General features: G+C 45.2%; 1 protein-coding gene and 1 long non-coding RNA gene across 2 annotated transcripts in view; one reads left to right on the top strand and one right to left on the bottom strand.

Annotated features, from left to right (window-relative positions):
* Positions 1-8838: 8838 nt before the first annotated feature.
* The window catches only part of LOC310753843 (four and a half LIM domains protein 1-like), a 108110-nt gene continuing 94484 nt past the window's right edge, over positions 8839-22464 (top strand). The window contains exon 1 of the mRNA XM_083595204.1: positions 8839-8977. The gene's annotated coding sequence lies outside the window, so the exon portion shown is untranslated. The remainder of the gene's footprint in view (positions 8978-22464) is intronic.
* The window catches only part of LOC310753869, a 42097-nt gene continuing 38031 nt past the window's right edge, over positions 18399-22464 (bottom strand). Inside the window, exon 2 of the long non-coding RNA XR_014543473.1 lies at positions 18399-18513. This is a non-coding gene — a long non-coding RNA (uncharacterized lncRNA). The remainder of the gene's footprint in view (positions 18514-22464) is intronic.

Raw genomic sequence — 22464 nt, 5'->3', positions numbered from 1 at the left:
TTGATCTTTTGGATTTACACTCTATTTGGATTACAATTTGGATTACAATTTTATTTGGATTACAATTGAGGCAAGTACAAATACAGAAGGAAGAACCCAATTAGGATTAGCCCAAGTGGGGGCAAGAAGATTGTCTTCAACTTTGGTCAACTTTGGTCAGGATTGTGACTTCCCCTTTAACTTTCCCTATTAAAGGGGGACTAATTAATCTTAAATTAATTCTTTTTCTTTTGGAAATTATAAGATATTTTTATTTGTAAAAAAGTTTGTGGGTTTTCCATCATAGCTATTTTTTTAAAAAAATAAAATTTGTAAATTGGTCATATTTGCTGTGATTTTAACAGGTGGGGAACGTAATAAAGGATATCTTGGGTAAAATGACACATCAACAAAAGAAAGGGATGGAGTTGGATGGACACCAACTGACAGGAGACCGTCAAAGCAAGAATCTGATTTTAGAGCAGAAATATTGAAAATGTTTGCAGAAATTAAACAAAGTGAAAAGAACTTAGAAACAAAATTAGAATAAGTAGATAATAAAATGGAACAAGTGGATAATAAAATTGGGAAAATGGATAAAAAAAATTGATGAGACAGTTAATGAACTGAAAGGGCAAATAAAAGAGGTTTCCAAAAGAACACAATCACTAGAAAAGGGGTTGAAAAAGACAAAATTGGAGATGAGGGAAGTGAAACGAGAGGAAGAAAGAATGAAGGTGGAGATGATAGAAATAAATAAATCACAGGAGGAAATTAAAGACGCAATTGCTATGAATGAACTGAAACAGAGGGAAGTCAACCTAAGGCTGAGATCTGTACCGGAAATTCAGAACGAGAATGTTAAAGAGAGACTGATTACAGAACTGGCACAGTGGCTGGAGATCCCTGTAGAAGAAGTAGCAAAAACAGTGCAAAATGCATTTAGGATGAGAGTGAGAACAACCAAGGCAAGGAAATTTCCAGGTGACTGCTTAATTACGTTTAAAGATCGAGAGATGAGAAATTTGATACTACAGAAGACTAGAGAGAAAAGACTATATATAGATGGGAACTACATAATCATCTTCAAAGATATTCCGATAAGGCTGTTGAAACGAAGGGACCCCTATATGCCACTGGTGCAGATTCTCAAGAAGAATAAGATTGACTTCAGATGGGAATTTCCAGAAGGAATTTCCTTTTTCTATAAAACTAAGAAACGTAAGTTGACAAGCCCTGAAGAAATAGGGAAGTTTACGAGAAGATACAAAGAATTCCAGGTGGAAGAAGAAGAGGTCAAAGGTGCAGAAGGAGGAGTAGGACCCAGAGACGAGTCAGAATCAGTGGAAGAAGAGAGTTCCGAAAAAGAAGAAGAAGAAGCAGAAGAAAAGGAAGACAGGTTATAAGTAAATTAACATAAATTTATTTAATTGGCTTCTATCATGGCTCTAAAACTATGGAATTGGAATATGAATGGGATGAATGACAAAAAGAAACGAAATAAAATTGAACAATTTTTAAAAAAGAAAAAATTGGACATTATATGTTTACAAGAAACACATGTGGCAAGGAGACACAGAAAAATTTTGATCAACAAAAGACTAGGGAATGAATTTATATCTTCGGATAAAGAGAAAAAAAGAGGGGTTGTTTTATATATCAAAAACAAAATTGAAGCTCAACAAATATTTAAAGATGAAGAAGGAAGAATTATAGCAGTTCAGATCAAATGGCAAGGCGAAAATTTAATAATTGTCGGGATCTATGCACCTAATGGAAATAAGACTGAATTCTATAAAGCTTTGGAAGAAAAACTTTTTGAACACATGGACCAGAAAATCATAATAATGGGAGATATGAATGGAGTGGTTTCATTGGAAATGGATAGATTAAGAGAAGGAATAAATAAAGAAGGGAAACTACCTAGGACCTTTTTTACAATGACCAAGAACTGTAACTTGATTGATATCTGGAGACTTAGACACCCACTGGAGAAGCAATTTACTTACTATTCAGAACCGAATCAGTCAATGTCAAGAATTGATCAAATATGGGTATTGAATGAATTGACTCCAAGAATCCAACAAATTGAAATACAACCTACAGTAATTTCAGATCACAGTCCAATAAAAATGGAACTTAAAGGTTTTGAAGAAAGAACGTTTAGATGGCGAATTAACGATTATTTGTTGGATGATCAGAAGATTATAGAAAAAGCACAAAAGAAATTAACGGAATATTTTATAGACAATTCTAACAAAGGTACAAAGATGAACATTGTTTGGGACGCAAGCAAAGCAGTTATGAGAGGATTCTTTATTCAGCAGAACTCACTGAAGAACAAACATAGGGAAAAAGGGAAAAAAGAAATTCTAAAGCAGATCATGGACAATGAGCAAAAATTAATTAATTAAAAAACCAAATAATTTAAAAATCAAGCAAGAAATCAAGACACTTCAAACTCAATTTGCAATGATAATAAATAAAGAAGTGGAATGGAATGTTAAAAGATTACGACAGAAAAACTTTGAGTTCTCTAACAAATCAGGTAAATGGCTTGCGTGGCAAATTCAAAAGAGAAAAGAACAGAATACAATTAACAAAATTATTATGAACAGTGAAGAGACAGTTAACCCGAAAGAAATTAGGAAAGGATTCTTGGACTTTTATAGGCAATTATATAGAAATAAGGAAAGGAATAATATGAAGAAAATAGAAAGATTTTTAAAAGATAAAAAGGTGCAGAAGATCCCGACAGAACAAAAAGACCAGCTGAACACCCCAATAGAAGTTGAAGAGATCAAAGAGGTTATAAAAGAACTGACGAGGGGAAAGGCCCCCGGACCAGATGGATTTACATCAGGATATTATAAAGAAATGAGAAATGTTTTGATGAGACCATTGAAAGAAGTTATGAATAATATTCTAAAAGCAAGAGAGATCCCAGAAACATGGAAAGAAGGACCATAAAAGAACCGGGCAGTGTCAGGGCCCCCAGTTGGCGAGGGCTGCCTGTTCACTGCAACATAATGGAGACCTTTCGGAAAACCTCTGCCCAGCCTGTGTAGTAAACCAGCCAAACGAGCGGTGTAAAAATAAAATGTGATTTACCGTATTTTTTGCACCATAACACTCACTTTTTTCCTCCTAGAAAGTAAGGGGAAATGTCTGTGCGTGTTATGGAGGGTGTTATGTACTGAGTTGAATAGGATCCAAACTGCAGCAGTCTGATTGGTCCTAGAACAATAGGATCCAAAAGGCAGCAGTCTGATTGATCCTAGAACAATAGGATTCAGAATGCAGCAGTCTGATTGGTCCTAGAACAATGCAGCAGTATGATTCGTTGGCAGGAACCACCCAATCATGCTCCAGATAGAAGTGAATCCACAACCTGATTGGCTTACAGTAGAATTCCGGAATTAGCCAATCATGTGCAGCCCATTGTGTAAATAATGTATATAAAGCAGATGCTTTGAGGGGACTTTCATTCATTCCTCCTCACCACTATGAGCTGAATAAAGAGCATGAAATCACTTTGCGACTCTGAGTATATTTCACTGGCGACGAAGGTGGGATCCCGCTGAGCTGACTGCCACACACAGCACCGCAGCACCGCCACCTGCCACACCGCTGCCTCGCACCGTGTATCCAGGCTTCAGCTCCAGGACACAAGGAACTCAGAATGGCAACCGACAGCAGCTTCTCGCCGTTCAACCCAGCATCTGGAGACTGGGAAGCGTACGCCTCCCGTTTCACCTTCCTCCTAGAAGCCAAAGGGGTCACCGAGTGAAAATGAGTGAAAATGACAGAGCATTGAGTTCTGCTTCACAGGAACTTAGGCTAACTGTCGTCTGCTTTTTGCACAACCAGTCAAACAGGCAGTGGTTGTACATGTAGCATACTCCAGACGTGCTTGTACCATCCGTGGTGTCACTTCCAAAACTTGCATCTGCAAAGATTTCAAGACCTCCAGTCTTCTGACTGGTGAACCTCAGCCTGTAGTGCATAGTCCCTTTCAAATACCGGGCTATGCGCTTCAGAGCTTTCCAATCCTGAACAGTAGGATTGTTAGCATGTCTGCTAAGCAGGTTAGTGCTTACAGCAATGTCAGGTCTTGAACATCTAGCAATGAAATTCAACTTGCCTAGAATGCATCTGTACAGCGTTGTGTCAGAAAACGCTTCAGCAGTACTGTCTACCTGGTAACCTGTCACCATCGGTGTGTCTGCTGGGTTTGCATCAACCAAATTCAACCTGGTTAATACATCAGCAATTTTCTGTGTTTGGTGTACCAGAAAATTACCTGCTTGGTCCCTCTCCACCTGCAGAGAAAGATAGTTGGATACTTCACCAAGATCCTTCATGTCAAAGTGCTCCTTCAGCTGAGCTAGGGTGCTTTGGTAGAAAGCCTGATTCTTCCAAAACATCAGAAGATCATCAACAAAACATAAACAATACAGTTTGTTTTGCCCCTCCTCCTTGACAAACACACACGGATCAGCTTTGCCCTGGTGAAAACCTAGAGAAAGCAACGTTTCAGTGAGTTTTGTGTTCCAACACCTGGCACTCTGCTTGAGACCATATAAGGATTTCCGCAGTTTACAGACCATTCCCTTCTGTATCTGCATCCCGTCAGGTGGAAGCATGTATAGCTCCTCCCCCAAAATCCCGTACAAAAAAGCTGTATTTATGTCATGATGGGAAACATGCAGTTTCTCCTCCGCAGCGATCTTGAGCATCAGCCGAATGCTCTCATATTTGACGGTGGGCGAGTAGGTCTCGTGGTAATCCTGTCCTGGTACCTGTGAAAAACCTCTGGCAACTAACCTGGCTTTGTGTCTGACAACCTTGCCATTCTGGTCTGTCTTGGCCTTGAAGACCCATTTGCTGCCAACCAGTCTCATTCCTGGGACTACCGGTACCAGCTCCCAAGTCTGGTTCCTGTTCAAGGAATCAACTTCAGCCTTCATGGCATTAAGCCAAGGCTCAGCATCTTTAGAGGTTAACTCCTGGACCTCTTTGAAGCTTGAAGGTTCCCACACCTTCTCTGAGCTACTAAGAACAGCAGTTGCCGTCTTAGCAAACTCATCAGCAAATCTCTTTGGAGGTCTGCCTTTGGTCACCCTTTCAGACCTGCGAACTAGACGCAAGTCTTCTGGACTCATCTCCTCCTTCTTAGGAGAAAAGTGACCAATGGTGAACAGTGGTTCTTCCAGTTCATTGTCAGACGCATCAGATGGTCTGACTGAGGCCTTTGCGCTCTTGTAGTCTGCTGTGTCATCACTGTCGCTGACAGCAGCAGCAGCGCCGCCCACTGAACTGGAATCCGAACTCTGATCATCATCATCATCATCATCATCATCATCATCATCCTCAGTTTCCTCAGCTTTCTCAGCATGATCTGCTTTCTTCACATCACCTTCATCCTCCTCTGGGTAACTCTGGAAAATTCCCACATTTCCCCCCCACTTAGGATTGTACTCAACACTCCTTGTGAACTTTATGGATTTTGAGTTAGTCATCCATACTCTGTATGCACCTTTATCGTACCCCATGAACAAACCATGTGCCCCACGCTTCCCAAGCTTGTTGCTTTGTGGGGTGTGTACCCACATGTCAGAACCAAAGATTCTCAAGTGCCTGGTGTTAGGTTTCTTACCAAACATTTTCTCATAGGGAGTGCAGCCAATAGATGATGACAGTCTGCGATTAAAAGTGTAAACAAAATTCGAGAGAGCCTCCCCCCAAAACTTCTCAGGGAGGTTGGCATCATGCAACAAGGTTTTTATTCCTTGCAGCAACGTTTGATTTGCTCTCTCCGCAAGCCCATTCATCCATGGCGATCTAGGCGTTGACAAGTCATGCTGGATTCCCTTCTCAGTCAGGAAAGCTTCAAACTGCTGAGAAGTGAACTCCCCGCCCCGATCAGTAAACAGACAGCCAATACGTTTACCATGAGCATTCTCCAACCAAGCACAGAATGCCTTGAACCTAGGAAATGCTTGCGATTTCTGCTCGAGCACAAACACATGAATGTACCTGGAAAAAGAATCAATTAGAACCATGAAGTACCTTGCTCCTCCCAAAGAGGGCGCTAGAGGCCCAACCAGGTCTGCGTGAACTAGCTGGTAGGGTTTGGAAGCCTGCCTGCTAGACTCCTTGCCTTTTGGAGCAACCTTCACCTTGTTCTCTGCACAAGATACACATTTCATGTGAAATTTACAAGGTTTGATGTCCAAACCTTCAACCAACTCAGGCATCTTGGCTAGCGCTTGCCAAGAGAGGTGACAAAATCTTCTATGTGCATCGTGAATGCATCCTGCATGAAGAACCTTGTTAGTTTGTGCAACACAACAAGAATCAGCATTAGATACTACAGCATTGTCATCATAAGTTAGACAGAACAAACCATCCAACAACTTTGCATGCAAAAAGTCCTCTTTGCCTTTTCTGATGACACAGACAGTCCTCTTGAATGTAATTTCAAAACCACGCCCGTTGAGCTGTGGGACACTAAGCAAATTGTCCGCAGCTCCTGGAACAAAAAGTACATCTCTGATGGTAGTATGCAGACTTGCAAGTTTCACAGTCCCAACTCCTGCAGCTTGCAAAGTCCTTCCATCAGCCAGGTGGATCTCTCCATCTTGAGGTGTGAAGGAGATGAACAGATGGCGGTCTTTGGCGATATGGCGCGTGCAGCCTGAATCCACTATAAACCTCGCCTTGGCCTTCGGTGAAGCAGTGCCAGCAAACAAAACCTTGTTTTCCACTGGCGTGGGCTTTTGCTGCTTGCCCCCCTGCTCCTGGCCATCAGACGTGCCTTTAGCCTTTGGTGGAGCTGTGCCAGCAAACATAGCCTTGTTTTTCCCTGGCCTTCCACTCCCCTTCTGCTTCGGGCCATCTGCAGGCTTTTTCCTTTGTTTATTTCCAGTCTTTCGACAAAACTTCTGAGTATGACCTTGGTTCCCACAGTTCCAGCACCTCACAGCTGCCAACGCTTTGGCTCCCCCTGGAGGCTGGAATGCTGTCCCACATTGCTCCCCCTGAAGCGCACAAGCCGATTCAGCTGCATTTCTCCTGTCGTATTCGTTTTGCAAAGTCGCCAAGACCTTTGTAGCAGTGAGGTCTTGCGCAGGGAGGGTCGCCAGCTGACTTGACACGGCATGATAGCTTTCATCCAGGGAGTCCAGGATGAGAATTGCAAACAGTGACTCAGGCATATTGAAACCTCTCTGAGTCAATTCCTGTCGGAGATGCTGCAAATGTAAAACGTGGGCTCTAAGGTCTTCCCCTGGCTCCAAACGCTTCCTGTGCAGCTTTCTGAAATAAAGCAACACAGACCCAGCCTCTTGTCGGAGATGACAGGCTCTAAGCCCGTCCCACATCTCACGGGCACTGGCCTTGCCAGCCAGGGTGATTAACTCTTCAGGAGCTACTGAGAGCAAAATTACCCCCATGGCTTTCGAGTCCCGTGCACTCCATTCATCTGTCACAGGGGCTGGGGGGTCCTCAGAAATAGTATTCCACACACCAAGCCTTCTCATCTGGCCCTCACAGTACCTTGCCCAGGTCTGATAGTTGTGGCCATTTAGCTTTAGTGGACACGGAGCAGCTTCAGAGGATTGTAAAAGATCCATCTCAGCTATTTGCTTCAGCCGTGAGCCTTTATGCCTTCAAAAACGGCTTATCTCGGCAGCCCATAAATCACGAAGCCTGCTTGGCTCGGCTCCCAGGCCAATTAGGCCAGCCGGACATCAAAAGCTCTTGCCGCGGCAAACAGAAAAGCCTCTGCTTTCGCTTTTCCAACATACCTTTCAGCAGTCTGTCGCTGTCTTACTCTCCTGCAAGTGCCGTGAATCTGGGCCCGAAACCTATTTATTGGGATACTGCCAGGGAGATAATGTGCATCTGAGCCCCCAAGCTCGGTGCCGGACGATCCATCGACCTCCCGTAGTCACGCAGTATCAGCAATTTAGCGACACTAAGCCTCTGGCTTAGTGCACACTCTTAACAGCAGAATTCACACAGCAAAAGTTGCACAAGCAGGACAGCATATTTACAGTTTATTTGGCGATGGTCAGAACAAAGAAATCATGACCGTCTGCTCCGACTGCTCAGGCAAAACAGACAGAAAACGAAAGGAACAGATAGCATAAACATCCTGTGAACAGGAAATACGCAGGCTGTGACACAAACATCCTGCTGCCTTTTAAGGTGGAACGGAAATATCCTAACAGAAGACGCCAAGAAGAGGGCAATATTCTTCAGCGTCTGCGGAGAGGAGATGTTTGAAATCGCCCGGGCTCTCCTTGCGCCTGAAGACATTGCTACTGTTCCATAGAAAACAATAATGGAACAGCTGAAGGGGCACTTTTCGCCACAGCCCTCAGTGGTGGCTCGTCGAAATGCCTTCTACGCAAAGCGGCAAGCCCCTGGGGAAACCATAACTGGGTTTGTGACCTCTCTCCGCCAAGCCGCCCGGTTCTGCAACTTCTCAGAATTGGAGAACATGCTTCGTGACCGCCTCGTCGGTGGCCTGAAGGATGAGAAGCTGCAACGACGCCTCTACGCTAAGAAGAACCTAACGTTCCAGGTTGCTCTGGAGGAGGCCCTGGCAACGGAAGCTGCCGAGAGGTCGACACAAGAGGCACGGCCGAGCCAGCCGTCCCAACCGAGGGTCCACCACGAAGACCTCACCGACGACTCAGGATCCAACCGGGAGGAGGTGCACCGAGTACAGCAGCGCACTCAAGCAGCCCACATACCACAGCTGCCTCGACGAGAAGGAGGGAACTGCGCAAGCTGTGGAGAAAGTCACGAGAGGAGGACCTGCCGTTTCCGCAACACAGAGTGCAGGCAGTGCAGAAAATTGGGACACATCGCCCGGGTGTGTCAGGCTCGGCCCACCCGACGCCAGGCATCAGATGACCAATCCGAGAGCCCCAGGTCCCGGGGCCCAACGCACCAAGGCAACTCGACGGAGCTCACGGACTTCCAGGTATACCAGTTGCCCCACCCCAACGTAGAGAAAATTTATGTAGAGGTACAGATAGAGGGGGCCCCACGCCGCATGGAGCTTGACACGGGTTCAACTCTATCCATAATCTCGGCAAGGACCTTAAGGAAACTGTGTCCTACTGGGGGTCCCAAGCTCAGGCCGGCCCCATTCACCCTCCGGGACTTCCAGAAATGTAAGGTCCCCACAATCGGGGTGGGGACCTTCAGGGTGCAATACCGAGGGCGGACGCGGCAACTGGACTTGCTTGTGGTCAAGGGCCCCTACATTAGCTTACTGGGATTGGCATGGTTTGGACCACTGGGGTTAGCCGTCACCGGGGTGAACCACACGAGCTTACAAGTGGACGTGGACGCCATATGCAAGGAATTTCCGGGGGTTTTCGATGGGAAATTGGGACAGTATACGCCCCCCCCCCCATTGCTCTACAGCTTGACCCCGCAGTACGACCGGTCAGGCTCAAGGCCCGCCGGGTCCCGTTCGCCCTGAAACCCCGTATAGACGAGGAATTGGACCGACTCGTGGAGCAAGGAGTGCTGGAGCCGGTGCCTAATGCCCCCTGGGAAACCCCAATCGTCACACCCGTCAAGCCTAATGGTTCGGTCCGTATCTGCGCAGACTACAAATGTACCATAAACAAGGCCCTCACGGCCCACGCATACCCAGTGCCAGTGGTCAGCCATGTCCTTGCCACCCTGGCTGGGTCGAAAATTTTTGGCAAGCTGGACTTGGCCCAAGCATATCAACAGCTGCCAGTAGATGAGGCCACAGCAGAGGCACAGACGATTGTGACGCACAGAGGAGCGTTCAGGGTAAAGCGGCTGCAATTCGGTGTCAGCGTGGCACCAAGCATATTCCAGAATCTAATGGACTCTCTCCTTAAAGGGATTCCTGGTGTCACCCCCTTCTTCGATGATGTGTTGATTGCCGGGCCCACACCCGAGGAGTTTGAGGACCGCCTCCGCACCGTTCTGCACCGTTTCCAGACGGCGGGTCTCAAGGTGAAGCGGGAAAAATGCCTACTAGGAGTGCCTCAGGTGGACTTTCTGGGATTTATGGTGGACGCAGAAGGGGGGTCTACCTGACTGGGGACAAGGTACGGGCCATTTGTAATGCCCCAGCGCCCAAGAGCAAGACTGAACTTCAGGCCTTCTTGGGACTATTGAACTTTTACCATTCCTTCCTTCCCCACAAGGCGGCGGTAGCGGAGCCCCTACACAGACTCCTGGACAAGCAGGCCCCTTGGATGTGGGGCCAGCGCCAGGAGGCCGCATTCCAGGCAGTCAAGGACTTGCTTGTCTCAAACTCGGTCTTGGCACACTTCGACGAGAGGCTGTCGGTGGTGCTAGCATGCGACGCCTCACCCTATGGCATTGGCGCTGTCCTGGGACACCAACTCCCGGATGGAAGAGAGGTACTGTTGGCATACTTTTCCGAGACACTCAACGCAACCGAGCGGAACTACTCGCAAATCGACAAGGAGGGTCTGGCAATCATGAAGGGAGTAAAAAAATTCCATGATTTCTTGTACGGGCGGCCCTTCACCGTGGTGACTGACCACAAGCCGTTGCTTGGCTTGTTTGCCCCCGAAAAGCAGACCCCCCAAGTGCTGTCTCCTCACATCCTCAGGTGATCAATTTTCCTTGCCAGCTACCAGTATGCACTGATTCACCGCCCTGGGAAGGCGATGGGCCATGCGGACGCCCTCAGCAGGCTACCACTACCGGAAACAGGCCCCGACCCAGCACCTGCACAAGAGGTTATGAGCCTGGAGCTGCTTCCCGACCGCCCCATTCAGGCACAAGAAGTTGCACACCATTCCAAGAAAGATAGGGTCATCTCCCGGGTCCTGGACTGGGTGTGGAGGGGATGGCCCAGCAGCGCCCCGGGCCAGAATTCGCCGGCTACACAACCCGCAAACATGAACTGTCGGCCCACAAGGGGTGCCTGTTATGGGGAAGCAGGGTCGTTGTTCCCCACCCCCTCCGCAAAAGGGTCCTCACAGCCCTACACGAGACACACCCAGGGGTAGTAAGAATGAAGGCCCTTGCCAGGAGTTATGTGTGGTGGCCGGGGGTCGACGGAGAGATAGAGGCCTGGGTCAAACACTGCCAGGCCTGCCAAGAATCCCGCCCAGATCCCCCAAGGGCCCCAGTCGAGTCCTGGGAGTCCGCCCGAGCACCATGGTCACGCGTGCATGTGGACTTCGCTGGCCCCTTTCAGGGGAAAACATTCTTCATAGTGGTGGACTCCTACACCAAATGGCTGGAAGTCGCACTGGTACCGTCCACTTCTACGTCCGCAGCCATCCGAGTACTACGCAGGCTGTTTGCAACCCACGGGCTCCCTGACACTCTCATCTCAGACAACGGGACTGCATTTACGTCAGGAGAATTCCAAACCTTCACAGCGCAGAACGCCATCCGCCACATCCGTTTGGCGCCATTCCACCCTGCCACCAATGGCCAAGCAGAACGCATGGTGCGGAGCACCAAGGACACCCTTCGCCGCATGACGCAAGGGGATTGGGAATACCGCCTTGCCACATTCCTTCTAGCACAGCACAGCACCTCCAGCTCAACGACTGGCCGGAGCCCCGCTGAACTACTAATGGGTCGGCGCCTTGCAATCAGATTGAACCGCCTTCACCCCGATAGAGCTCAGGATGAGGTAGTGGTGGGGGAAGGCAGGAACCCCCGGACCTTCGAGGCCCAGGACCCAGTGTACGCAAAGAATTTTGGGGCAGGCCCTGCATGGGTACCCGCCACAGTCACCAGGGTCACTGGCCCCGTGTCGTATGAGGTGCTAACAGATGGGGGGCAATGCTGGCGCCGCCACTGTGACCAGATACGGCGACGATTCCCGGGAGAAAACCAGGAGGAGGAGGACAGGTCAGAGGAGTCCCAAGGGAACAGTGGGGCTGTGAAGCCCATAGAGCAGGAGGGGCAAGCAGGAGAGGCAGAATCAGTAAATACAGAGAGGACCCGTGAGGCCGAAAGGACACCAGAACCAGAACGACGACTGAGCGAGCCGGTTGCGCCAGACCAAACAGCCCCATCACAGCCAGCATCCTTGGAACACGAGCCAGAACCTGAACCCCGGACCAGGGAACACCCCAGGCCGCAATGCACACGTAGGCCGCCGGCGTACCTTGAGGACTATGAATGCGACCTCCTGGGCAGGACTGGAACTTAGAGGGGAGGGGTGTTATGTACTGAGTTGAATAGGATCCAAACTGCAGCAGTCTGATTGGTCCTAGAACAATAGGATCCAAAAGGCAGCAGTCTGATTGGTCCTAGAACAATAGGATTCAGAATGCAGCAGTCTGATTGGTCCTAGAACAATGCAGCAGTATGATTGGTTGGCAGGAACCACCCAAACATGCTCCAGATAGAAGTGAATCCACAACCTGCCAGAGGCCTGACATGATGGTCAGAAAGGAAAATAAGTACTGGATGATGAAAATCTGGTTTGAATTGGAGATTGAAGAATGGAGAGATCTCCTTATGTGGAGATCTGAAGACCTATGGATTACAAATTTGATTAAGGTGGAAGTTGGAGCTTTCGGGACAATTGGACTTAAAAGGAGTAAGAAACAAGATTCGGGCTTCACTTTTAAGTATGGAGGTCTGGCTGGAAGAAACATGGACCTTATGGGGACAGAGCTTCTCCGAGATCTGGTGTTTAATACTAAAGACTATCAAAAAAAACCGGCAGAGAGGAATTGAGAGAGAATTAAGAGCCTCGGATGTGAGGTCTCCAGGCTGATAGTAGATTAAGACTGATGGACGTCTGTTGGGGATCGAAACCGGGAAAGGAGGTGGTGGGGTTTGGGAATCCAAAGGGTGTATAATTATAATCTGTTTTTCTATTTTGTTTTGTTATTAGTAAGAAAATTGGGGAATTCGGGGAAGGGAATTTGGGTCGACTTTAGAAAAAGCTTTTAAGAATGAGTACTGATGTATAAATATGGATGTTTATAAGTGAAAATTGGTTTTTTCTTTAAAACGAACTAAATATAAAAAGGTTAAAAATTGGGGATAAGAACTTGTTGAAATAACAATTTGAATTGGAATATAAGAAGGGGAGGTGCGGGGAAGTCAGGGAAATATGTCATTGAAAATACGGATTGTAAACTTTATGTGTTTTTTATTTTTTTTGTTTTTTTATTTTTTTTGATTTTTTTTATTAAGATGGAAAATTTTAATAAACATTTATTAAAAAAAAAGAAATGGAATAAATGAATAAATTCTTAGGGGAAAAAAAAGAAGTGAATCCACAACCTGATTGGCTTACAGTAGAATTCCGGAATTAGCCAATCATGTGCAGCCCATTGTGTAAATAATGTATATGAAGCAGATGCTTTGAGGGGACTTTCATTCATTCCTCCTCACCACTATGAGCTGAATAAAGAGCATGAAATCACTTTGCGACTCTGAGTATATTTCAGAGGGAATGCCTACGGGTTGCGGGGGGGGGATCTGCTGCAGTCGTGAGCAGAGGATCCATGGTTCCCCTTCCTTCCCTCCTCCGTGGCTTCATGGAACTTTGAAGTGTCAGGCATAGCACTAATGGCTTTAGCCCAAACGTAGCAGAGTTTTCCTGCACAGCGAAGAAGCTAGTTGAGGTGGAAATGACTAGTCATCTAGACTCAGAATAACTATTTACAGGATTTATTAAAAGGAAAAATAAAACCAGCAGAGTTTCTGCATACAAAACAAAGCAAAATAAATCCTTTCTTTCTCTCTCTCTCTTAACCATACACAGCACTTCTACTCCTAACACACCCCTAACACACCAAACTGTGCTAGCAATCCCTAGATAACAGAGTTGAGTGCTGGTCGTTAACCAATCAGAGTAAGTAGTTTATAGGTCAAGCTGACCTTGGCTTTCTGCCAAGAGTAAATTGACACGGCCTTGAGTTAATTGTGTGAAGCCAGAATCTGTAAGTTTCCCATGAGAACCAATTAACAGAAACTGAACACCCCCTCACAGATTCTGCTGGACAATTAACATCAAATACACCTATGTAGGAGATTATTTTTCCAGCAAACCTAAACCCTTGCACATTCGCTTGTTCTTTACCTTTGCCAATGGTTTAGTTAACACATCTGCTACATTTTCTTCACTTGATACATAAGTACAGGTGATTACATTGTCTTGTACACAGCAACGCACATTTTGGTATTTTACAGAGATATGTTTGGAACGCGATTTGAAACCCTCTGTTTTACTTAAGGTTATACAAGCTTGATTATCAATGTAAACTTGTACTGGTTCTCCACAATTTACATTTAAATCTGTTAACAAATGCTTGAAATAAATCACCTCGTTGCACAATTCACTCAACGCGGCGTACTCTGATTCCGTTGATGACACACTTACAACGTCTTGCTTGCGTGACCGCCAGCTGATTAAAGCTCCACCGACCATTATGACTAGTCCTGTGACAGATTTTCTATCCGGCAAATTTCCCCAGTCACTATCACAGTAGCAACTCAACATTTCATCCTCTGAAGAATTTAATTGTAACATATAGCCAATTGTCTGTTTGAGGTATCTCAGAACTTGTTTTACCCCTTTCCAGGCATTTAGTGTGGGTTTTGAGACCAATCTACTTAATATGCCTACTGCATAACTAATATCAGGTTTGGACCACTGTGCTAGATACAATAAACTTCCAATTACAGAATGATATACATCAGGATGTTCAAATTCAGGACTCTCATCTGTATGAAGTGTTTTTATGAAACCTGGATCCATAGGCACCACTGCCCCTTTGCAATCCTGCATCCTGTATGTAGTCAGTAGTTGTTTAACTTTGTTCTGCTGACTAATTAGGCAGCTGCCATCTTGGGCCCAGCACACTTCCAACCCTAGATATGTCCTAACCGGGCCTAGGTCTTTCACTTTGAACTTACTGGACAATTGCTTGGCAAACCTTTTAGTTTGTTTATCTGTTTTGCAAGCATACAATACATCATCTACATAAATCAGACAAAACTCTTGATCACTGCCTGTACCACGTACATAAACACAATTGTCAGCTGTACTCTGCTTGAAACCAAATGACACTAAAGCCTCATGGAAACATTTGTTCCAAGATCTTGCAGCCTGTTTGAGACCATATAGAGCTTTGTTTAATTTCAACACTCTATTGGAACCTGTCTCATAACCAGGCGGTTCGGCTAGATACAGGTCTTCTGATATTGATGCATGTAAATATGCAGTCTGGATATCAAAATGGTTTAACAGGAATTTTCTCTTTGCTCCAAGCGTTAGAATCAGCCTTACACTGTCCCCCTTAGCAGTAGGGGAAAAAGTCTCGTCATAATCTTTTCCAGGCCTCTGAGAGTATCCTTGAGCCACTAAACGAGCTTTGTATTTGTACTCTCCTGTCACCAGAGGTTTAAGTTTGTACACCCACCTGCAGCCTACAATCTTTGCCCCCTCAGGCGCTGCTACTGGTGTAAAGACCTTGTGCTCATTCAGAGAGGACATCTCTTCCTCCATTGCCTGCTTCCAGAGCTCTGCCTCCTCTTTTGGTAACTTTAACACCTCCTGAAAACTCTTGGGCTCTGCAATTACACTAAACACATTTGCAGTATCTGGAGAAAAACGCACCGGAGGCACTCCTTTGTTTTGTCTTTTAGATCTTCTGGGAGAAAATTTTTCTTCTGACCCACTTTCCTCCTCAGAACTACGACCTCTCTTTTGTTGCTTAGCAACTGGTCTCTGGCTAATTCCACTTTCTTGAGAGCTCTTATCTGAACTTTCCTCCCCCTCAGACTCTGATTCTCTATGTTTACCTTCAGAGTCATGAAGCTCCTGGGAAGGTTCAAACCAAACCTCAGTATTGGCGCATGTAGTCTCTCCCAGCCACTATGTTCACAAAAATTGGCATTCCTGGAGATCACAATGCCATTTGTCCCTTCAGCAAAGCGGAAACCTTTTCCCAGCTCCTGGTAACCCACAAACACTAACTGTTTGGTCTTAGGATCTCCCTTCTTTCTCATTTGTTTTGGAATTAATACCCAGGCTTTTGATCCAAACACATGCAAATGGTCAATTTTGGTTTTTTTCTGAAACAATTTAAAGTATGGAGTTGTACCTATTGTTTGATGAAAGAGCCTATTTTGGAGATAACACGCGGTGAGCATGCTCTCCCCCCAATAAGACATGGGCAAATCAGCATCATCAAGCATGGCAAACATCATGTCTTGTAAAGATCTGTTTTTTCGCTCTGCAACGCCATTCTCCTCTGGGGAAAAAGCGTTCGTTTTTCTATGCCCAATGCCACGCTTTTGTAACCAATCTCTAAAAGCATTTGACATAAATTCGCCACCTCTGTCCGTCTGAATCCTTTTGAGTTTAATGGACAGAAATCTTTCCACAGATGCCACCCAGCCTTTAAACTTAGTGAACACGTCACCCTTATTCTTCATGGGAAAAACCCAAGAATAACGTGTGGCGTCATCCATCCACAATTGTTAATGAAAAACGCGATCCACCCCTGCTTACAGCAAACGGACCAATTACGTCCATGTGAACCAGCTGTAGCGGTGACTCACTAACTCTGTCACTTCTGGGGTAAGAGACTCTGTGGGTTTTAACCTTTTTACAAACATTACAATCAAGGTACTTGTTACAACTCTTTAAATTACCCCCATCAGCCAATTCAGACATTTTTAGTATACTTTTCCAGCCAGCATGCCCCATTTTCCTATGCAATAAGTGCACACAGTTGTCATGTATAGCTTTGTTATTCACTGCAGGCTGAGATTTACTGACTACTGCTGCAACTTGAGATCCCGCTTTAAGCCAAAACAAGCCTCCCTCTGACTTAGCAGTGCCTAAAATCTCACCAGCCTTCTTAATAATGCAACTGTCTCCTTCAAAATACACTTTAAACCCAGCTTTTAGCAAACAATCTACAGACATCAGATTGCTCCTTAATGAAGACACACAAAGTACATTTTGCAGGCATTCACGAAGACAAGGAACAAAAACTGCACCCCCCGAAATCACTTCGGAAGTACTTCCGTCTGCTAGAGCCACCTGGCTGCGCTGTGCTGAGTTCTTGGAAACAAACAATTCATCTGAATTTACGATGTGCCGAGACGCTCCCGAATCGACCACCCAGACAGCTTGTTTCTCATCAGCAATCTTGACCTCGGCGGTCACCAGCTGAGCCGACTGTTTTCGTTTGAAGAACTTCTTTTTCCGCTGCTGCTGCCGCTGCTGCTGCTGCTGCTGCTGCTGATCTCGTCTCTGCTCCTGCACCGGCCACTGAGACTTGACCAACTCCGGACATTGTCGTTTTAGATGCGCTGAAGACCCACATCGGAAACAACGCCTAACAGCAAACGCTGACTCCTCACCAGTACGCTGCTTTTGCTTCACCTCTGGCACGGCATGAGAACTCCTTCCAAACCGCCCGCCTGTAGAAGCCTCTGCAGCAAACGACCTTTCTTGCCTCTTCTGCCACTCTTCAATCAAACGCCCAGTAACGTAACTGATTGATAAATCACGCTCCTGTATGCCTTCTAGAGACAAAACTAAATTATCCCAGCTTTCCGGGAGAGAACTCAAAATAATAGCCACCTTCTCCTGCTGGTCTAACGCACAGTCTCTTTCCTGTAGCGCAGCAAACTTTAACTGTAAACTGTGTAGGTGTTCCTGCATTGTAACCCCAGGCTGTAACATTGCCTTGTACAATGCCTTGCGAATGAACAGCTTGGAAACCGCTGTCTCACGCACATGGAGTTCTTTAAGTGCTTGCCACACACCTCTAGCTGTCTTGATTCCCCTCACATACGGCAACTGGGAATCTTCCAGCCCCAAGACAATTGTGGCCCTTGCTCTTTGGTCTTTATCGAGGTCTTCATCATCAGGCTTCGCAGGAAACTTACTCACCACTTGCCAGAGACGATCCCTCTGCAGCACTGCCTGCATGCGTTCCGACCACAGCAAGTAATTGGAGTCATTCAGACGCTCAAAAGCCATCTGAACTGGTTGTGAGGCCATCTTGAGAGCGATGTCCCTGGAACCCGGAACCAGCTACTCACGACCACCGAGAGAGAAAACAGGAACCACAGCACCCAGCACTCACACGCTGCAGCTGTTGTCCTTGTGTCCACTGCGTCACCAGCTCACAACAGTCAGGAACCAGCCAGTGTCCATCTGCTGCACCAACGGGAACAACAACTTCTGGAACTACTGGAACCAACACCGTTGATGCTGACACCACCACAACTCAGGCTGGCAGCACAATACCCATAACCTCATGGAACTTTGAAGTGTCAGGCATAGCACTAATGGCTTTAGCCCAAACGTAGCAGAGTTTTCCTGCACAGCGAAGAAGCTAGTTGAGGTGGAAATGACTAGTCAGCTAGACTCAGAATAACTATTTACAGGATTTATTAAAAGGAAAAATAAAACCAGCAGAGTTTCTGCATACAAAACAAAGCAAAATAAATCCTTTCTTTCTCTCTCTCTCTTAACCATACACAGCACTTCTACTCCTAACACACCCCTAACACACCAAACTGTGCTAGCAATCCCTAGATAACAGAGTTGAGTGCTGGTCGTTAACCAATCAGAGTAAGTAGTTTCTAGGTCAAGCTGACCTTGGCTTTCTGCCAAGAGTAAATTGACACGGCCTTGAGTTAATTGTGTGAAGCCAGAATCTGTAAGTTTCCCATGAGAACCAATTAACAGAAACTGAACATGGCTCGCTTTGAAACAGCAAAGCGGGAGAAGAGCCGCTGAGTGGGGAGGAGAGAGGGACAGAGAGCCTGCTTCTTTAAAGGAGCAAACCGGCTCCTGTCCGGTTGGTTCCTCTAAAGCAAGCAGGCTCTCTATCCCTCTCTCCTCCCCACTCAGCTCGCTACATAGCAGCAAAGTTTTTCAGCTCGCTAAGCCGGGGATGAGCGGGGAGGAGGAAGAAAAGCAGAGTATGCTTGCTTTAAAGGAGCAAAGTGGGAGAGGAGAAGAGCCTTCTCCCCTTATACCCCTCTTCTGCATTATTAGCAGCATCCTTCTCCACCCACCCCACGCGTGTTCCTTCTCCCCTTAAACCCCTCTCCTGCATTATTAGCAGAATCCTTCTCCACACATCCCACGCGTGCTCCTTGTCCCTTGAGTGCTTTTCCTTCCCTTCCCACTTAAAACGTGGTTACAAAGCACGGATCCACATGGATCCTCAGGATTTTTGCACTGGGTCACCCCAAATTCACCATCAGGTCACATAGCATGTCCATGGCTACATCTTGCACCAAAAAAATCACGCACCCACTGTTGTTGTTTTTTATAATAGATTTTTATTGATTTTACAACATATATTAAAACACAATACAACTAACAATTAACGACACATAAACAAACAAACATATAAACACATATAATTTCTTAACCTCTCTTTCTTGAACCTTGTTTCAACGACTTCCCCATACCTCCCTTTTCTGCATCCCTGTTTTAAACTTTTCCAGCAACCCCTAATTTCAATACTTATAATTCAGTTTCTAATCTTTTTCCTCTTGCCCAATTATTTATCACTGCAATTCCGTTTTACATTACCCATGACATTTTAGCACTCATTAATTTTACAACAGTTCTTAAGATAAACTTTAAATTTCTTCCAATCTTCTTCCACCGTCTCTTTCCCTTGGTCACGGATTCTGCCAGTCATCTCAGCCAGTCCCATATAGTCAATCACCTTCGTCTGCCACTCTTCCAGCGTGGGTAGTTCTTGTGTCTTCCAATACTTTGCTAAAAGAACTCTTGCTGCTGTTGTAGCATACATAAAGAACGTCCTATCTTTCCTTGACACCAATTGGCCTACCATGCCCAGGAGGAAGGCCTCTGGTTTCTTATGAAAAGTACACTTAAGTACCTTCTTAATTTCATTATAGATCATTTCCCAGAAGACCTTGATCCTTGGGCACGTACACCAAAGGTGGTAGAAAGTACCTTCAGTTTCCTTACATTTCCAGCATTTATTATTCGGCGTGTGATAGATTTTTGCAAGCTTGACTGGGGTCATGTACCACCTATAAATCATTTTCATAATGTTCTCTCTTAAGGCATTACATGCCGTAAACTTTATACCGGTAGTCCATAACTGTTCCCAGTCAGCAAACATAATGTCATGACCAATGTCTTGTGCCCATTTAATCATAGCTGATTTAACCGTCTCATCCTGTGTATTCCATTTCAACAGCAAGTTATACATTCTTGACAAATTCTTAGTATTGGGTTCCAACAGTTCTGTTTCTAGTTTTGATCTCTCCACCTGGAAACCAATTTTCCTGTCCTGTTTGAAAACTTCATTTATTTGGTTCCAAATAGTCCATTAATGTCTCATGCAATTTCTTAAAAAATTCTGACTTCCCTTCATTTGGAGCATAAATTCCTATTATCAATAATTTTTCTCCTTGAACTTGAATTTCAATTGCCAAATACCTTCCTTGTTCATCTTTAAAAATTAATTTAGGGGCCAACTTTTCCTTTGCATAGATCACCACTCCTCTTTTCTTCACTTTGTCTGATGAAATAAATTCCTGTCCTAATCTTTTATTAATAAGTAATTTTCGGTGTACTCTGGTCACGTGGGTTTCTTGTAAACAAATCAAGTCCAATTGTTCTTTTTTTAAGATATGAAAAACCTCACGCCTTTTCCTAGGAAGATTCAGTCCATTACAATTCCAACTTAGAAATTGCAGAGACATCTTGTTATTTACTTGATTGTTCCCCCAACTGCTCCGAGCAATTCTTCTCCTGTTGGTGTTTTAAGCCCAAAAGATAAGTTTGAGATGTCTGGTACTTCTACTAGATTTGTAGGTTCTGCCACTTCCTTCAGAAGGTCCTCCTCGTTCCTTTCCAAAAATTGTTCTTTATCTTGCACTGTTTTTATTTTTATTTTCTTCCCTTTGTAATTAAAAGACAGGCCTTGTGGAAACTCCCATCTGAATAGTATGTTATTCTTTCTCAACAGAGTGACCAAGTCCTTGTAGTGAGCCCTCACTTCCAAAATATATTTAGGGATGTCTTTAAATATCTGCACGTGGGAATCTTCAATCTCAAGAGCTCTTTGAAAATGTAAATTTAGTATTTTATCCCTCTCCTCCTGAGATCTCAAAGTTATCAAACAGTCTCTTGGGCTCTTTCTGTTTTGTCTCCTGCCCAGTCTAAAAGCAGTTACTATCTTGAATTCCTCTTCTTTCAAATTGTCCTGCCAAAATTCCAAAAACTCTTTTGTGAGAAAGTCTATCAGATTATCTTTTTCACTTTCTGGAATCAGTCTCAATCTCAGATTCCTATTTTTCCTCTGTAGTTCCAGTAAAGACAGGGCTGCATCATGTTCCTCCAGCTTTTTGCAGACTGGTACTAACTTTTCCTGTGTAGTTTCTGCAGAAGTTTTTGCCTCTTCAGCAATCTTTCTAGTTACCTCATTTTCTTGAACCAATTTGTTTATTGACTCTGTATTTAAATCCAATTTTGTTGACAACTCTTTCAGCTGTTTGGAGTTCTCTGTGCTCTGCTTTGTGAGCGCTTCCAAAGCCTCATTTATTTTAACTAGTGCCTGTGTCACTGGCTCCATAGATAAAGTTGTAGCTGCGCCTGCAGCAGCTGGACTTGAAATTGAGCCCCTTTTTTTCTGAGCAGCTTTACTTTTAGCTCTTGTTGTTATCTCTTCTGCTGGGCCACTCATGTCCCAAGGTCTTTCCCACGGGAATTACTTTCAAATGGAAAACTCCACCAGCCTGTTCTTTACAGTGGAAATAATAACTGTTTCCCTGGAACCCTCTAGAGGGAGCAGTCCAAAGTTCCAAATACAAAGAAACAAGGGTTCCCTTCAAAAGTAGCAACCAATTATCCAATATTCTCCAATAATAATATTGTCAATTGTAACTTTCCAGAGTCCCAAACTTGTAGCAAATAAGGTCTTTACTTTGTAATAAAAGGCAAAGCACCAACTTTGTAGCAAGTCTCTAATGACAGTTCTCAGTCCCGGTGGTTCACTTTCCAGGCAGGCCTCCCCAAGGGTTCAAAACGGCAGAAAATTCCCCTTCTATGCTTCTTTCATGCAGGTAATACAAATCAAAAGTCTTCCCCCCCTGCCCCTGCCTGCTAAGGGGGGGATTTAAATCCAATGTCTGAGTCCGTCAATTTTAAAACTGTTTCCTGTCAAATTGCAGCTTTCTGTTTCGTTGCTTTAGTTATCATGCAGTCCGGGAAAGGCAGACTTCCTTACTTTTTGCCTTCTCCGTTTTCAGCCAATTTTCGGAAATTCTTTTTTAAAATTGTTGTTCAATCTTACTCACGGATAATCCAATTAAATTCCAAATGTCAGGAAGGAATCGGCGCTCTCCGTCAATGGTGACGCGGCTTCACTCCACGGGCTGGGTAGCGACTCTCAGCACCGCGCTCGCCCGATGCCGCTCCGGAGCCTTTAAAAAGGCTCCTTT

This window comes from Podarcis filfolensis (genome assembly GCF_964270895.1).
Source record: "Podarcis filfolensis genome assembly, chromosome: W".
Classification (NCBI taxonomy): Eukaryota; Metazoa; Chordata; class Lepidosauria; order Squamata; family Lacertidae; genus Podarcis; species Podarcis filfolensis.
The sequence above is the reverse complement of the archived record's forward strand: the minus strand, read 5'-3'. Positions and strand labels throughout refer to the sequence as shown.